Here is a 4,163-nt window from a genome sequence, read left to right as displayed (position 1 = left end):
GTCATATAATAGAAGACCCTATTTCTGACTGTTCCTCCCCACTAAGCCTCACTAGTTTTTCTGCTAATAGTTAAAACAACAGCAGAGCTAGTAAAAAAAGTTTCAAAGAAAACAAAGTTACTTACAATTTTAAAACATGCCCTTCTCTCTGAGAAGTACAGGTCTTACACTTGGAACAGGGAATCCCAGAGCTATTGCTTTTGTATTTGCGTGTGAGACCCTGAGGCATGGTGAATTCCATGCAGCTGGTCAGAGATCACAGAGAATGATCTTGCAACTTGGGAGATCAGGAGGAGGAGGAGGAAGGAAGCCAGGTAGGAACACACCTGCATGGTCAAAGAGGACAAGAATAAAGGTCTGAGGGCCCAATCCTATCCAACTTTCCAACTTGGGTGTAGCCACAATGCAGCACTGTGTAAGGGAACACATGATCCCATACTTTAAGAAGGCCCCAGTGATTGCCTCTCCACCACAGGATGCAGCACCATCCCACTGGCACAACTGCACCAGCACTGGGAATTGGATAAGATTGGGTCCTGAGACAGGTAGCCTCCAAGACATTTCCCTCCTGAGCAATAGACTGCCTCCTAGTGTCCTCCAGGCAGCATTGCATCAATTTTCCCACAATACTTAGGGTCTCCTTTCCAAGCCCTATCTCACCCCAGACTTGCTTAGTTTCAGGGGGAAAGAAGCCAGTTTTATGGGCCCTCAAACCTGAGATGCTGAAACTTCTCTTATATTTGATCAAAATATAAAGGTGGCACACAGAAAAGCAAAACAATTTAGACATGTTACAGTACACTCATGTAAAGAAAGAAGTAAAAAAAAATAAATTAGATAATGTAACTATAGATCACTCCCGCTAATAATCCCCCAAGATTCATGCATTTGTCACCTATATTGGAAGCCAAACCCAAGAAAGCACCCAGTACATGACGGATCACTGGCTGCAAGTCATCAGTGTTATTTGATTGCTGCTATGATTATCAGCTTTTTAAAAATAACCGTTCTACTTCCTAACATTTCACTGTTGCTTTCCAGGGTCTTGCACAGATTGAGTAACATCCACGAAATGTACAAGCATATATACAGTATAAGTATATAGATAAGCATGTATACACCGTTCCATTGTATATGCTCATCTACATTCAGCATGTTGTTACTGACCTATGTATCCTTCTCTCCCTCTCTCTATCCTCTCTTCATGTGTGATTGAAGATGAAGTAATGTGTGCATGTGCAGCACACAGAAACCAGTGCGCCTGTGGTATGCAGACTGGGATTGCCCATGCCTGCCATGTCTGAATAACCTCCATTTGATTACATACAGGTGTTGGGCATTTTACAAGGGCTGATTGCACTGTGTGAGCTCATCCGGGACCTGCAAATGCCTCTATTTTAATCTGATAGTTTGGGGACTTAGGGGGTGAAAAGATCTTTTCCATACATGGAATCCGTGGAATTTTCAGCGACCCTTTCAGTACGGCGCAACCTAGGGAGAGCCCCTCTGGGCTTCCATTTCCTTCCTCCCTGTCTGCCCCTGCCAGCGCTGATATGATATCACCTCAACCATTAATTGATACTCCTTGCTATGTGGAAAGAGTGTGTGGGGAGGGAGGAGAGGGGAGGGAGATTAGGTCCACCATCCTTGAGAAATATTAAACATTTTCTTCCATGAGCCAGGGTGCACAGGCCAAGGTCTCTATAAGCCTGTGGAAAATTCCATCTTTCCCCCTCTTTTTCATAGTTTACCAGTATAGAGGTTTCCCTTCTGGCTCTAGAACTTGCCAGAAACTTCTGTAAGCCACCCCCCCCCCCCGGGCTACCCCAATGGCTTGTTGATTTGCAACAGAAGAATGTCTGAATCATAACAAACCTGTTTGCCATATCCATTGTGAGGTTGAGCGCAGTCAGGTGGACTAAGCCTTGTGGTTTCCTGTCTTCCTCCCGCAGGGACACAGTGTTTTAATTTAGCTGTATAAAGGAGCAGCTTTGAGTTGGTTTTGGGTGTCCTTGCCTCCACTTCATCTCACCCCAAATGAGGTCCATGGCTCTCAACAGCTGGCCTTTGGGGGTTTGCCCTGATCCACCCAACACAATCCACAGGGGGCAATCAGCTTCTTTTACATGGGTCCGCTGTGCATGTTTGTGTGGGGGCATCCCAGAGTCCGTGGCCCTTGACACAGAACCACAAGCACTTACCTATACACATCCTTAAGGGGCAGCCTCTGCAGTTGCTTGTAAACCAACCACCACTGTATATCCATGACAGCTCCATGCCTGTGTCCTGCTGCAGAATGGTTGGCTCTCTAGGCTGGGGGTGCAGATTTACTAAAAAGGGCCAGTAGGTATAGTCTTTAAAATGTTGGATTAGGATTGGAAAGAGCTGTGATCAAACCCCCACTTTGGCCATGATTTGGGGCCAATTCATTATTTGTCCCTCAGCCTATCCTACCTCTCAGGATTGTTGTGAGGATAAATGCAAGGGCAGGAGTGTCAAACCTGTTTCATACAGAGGGCTGAAGTTAGCATTCATGGTGCCTGCTGAGAGCCAGAAGTGACATCATTAAGCAGATGATGGCCAGAAATAAGCACTTTGTTCTCATACAGAAACTCATTAAATCCAAATGACAGAAGAGAAAATGTGCAAATCTTATTCATAAGAACATAACAGCCCCACTGGATCAGGCCATAGGTCCATCTAGTCCAGCTTCCTGAATCTCACAGCAGCCCACCAAATGCCCCAGGGAGCACATCAGCTGACAAGAGACCTCATCCTGGTGCCCTTCCTTGCATCTAGCATTCTGACATAGCCCGTTTCTAAAATCAGGAGGTTGCACATACACATCATGGCTTGTAACCCGTAATGGATTTTCCCTCCAGAAACTTGTCCATATTTCCATGTGCCATGGAACTTGTCTATGTTCATATTTCCAAGATATGAGAGAGCCCAATTATCACACTGGGACAGCCCAATTATAATAGGGGTCAGATAAATTGCTTCTGGGGTTTGCATTCTGCCCACGGGCCATATGTTTGACACCCCTGTCTTAGGGTATATGCTGCTCTGAATATGTTGGAGGAAGGCTGGGATTTAAAATGCCATAAATAAAAAAGACCTAAAGGCAATCCAGGCACTTGCCTCAGATGCAGGACTGCCTTCAGGTTTCAGGGGCACCTCGGCAAACTGAGTGGCCCTTATAAGATTTATAGTAGCCCCTCCAAGCTTTGGGGGGGGCTTTATCCCGACAAATGGGATGTGTAGGTGAGGTGATGGGAGTCCCTTTACTAGCACTGGACAAAGCCAGTAGACACAGAGATGGTCTCCGGGATTGGCAACAGGCCTGTTGGAGTGTGTTCAACTCTGGGGAGCTACCCCACAGTGCAGAGCCCTGACTCCACCCTCAGATCTGTAGGGCTTCCGAATATTCTGCAAGAAGATTCAGGGGGCAATCCCAACAGTGCCCCAGGCCAAAGCTCGTCCCTTGCACAGCCTGAGATGGTCGTGAAAGTGCCATAAAGCACTTTCATGGCAACTTAAGAGGAGAGAGGCCAACGCAGGACCCACTTGGCCGGCCTAATTGGGGTCTGGGGGGAGGGAAGTGTTTTGGGACAGAGGGAGGACAGGCAGTGGGTGTGCCTTTGGGTGGGAGAGAGGTAAGCAGGGACTGGCGCCAGGATCCGACACTTGTGCTGGATCCTATCCCTGTTCCCAGGCAGCCTGGGGCAGCTCCAGGCAGCTCAAATCTCCGCCACTTCTTGAGGTGGCACAGATCCAAATAGCCCCACTGGGGCTGCTGCAGTGTCACATGGGGTAAGGGGAAGTGATTCCCCTTGCCCTGGGCTGCGCCAATTTCAGCCCCAACCCTGCCTTGGATGTGGGGCTGGTTAGGATTGTGCTGTCAATTAGCTTCAACTCTACCCCCTCACCACCACCACCACTGTAGTCTGGATCTGAATCGGGTCACTGGTGTTTGTTATCCCAGGGCAAATAGCAGGCACAGGGAATCCAGATTAGACTCCAGCAGCCTTTGCACTCTTAGCCAGACCTGGAGAGAGAAGGACAGTGTTACGTGAACCCCCACCCTGTACAACCCTGACTGAAAATCGACACACCAACAAACTCTGAAATAACTTTATTAACTTGTGCACAAGCAATAGGTT

The sequence above is a fragment of the Tiliqua scincoides genome, chromosome 5, assembly GCF_035046505.1.
Source record: "Tiliqua scincoides isolate rTilSci1 chromosome 5, rTilSci1.hap2, whole genome shotgun sequence".
In the NCBI taxonomy this organism is placed as follows: Eukaryota; Metazoa; Chordata; class Lepidosauria; order Squamata; family Scincidae; genus Tiliqua; species Tiliqua scincoides.
The sequence above is the reverse complement of the archived record's forward strand: the minus strand, read 5'-3'. Positions refer to the sequence as shown.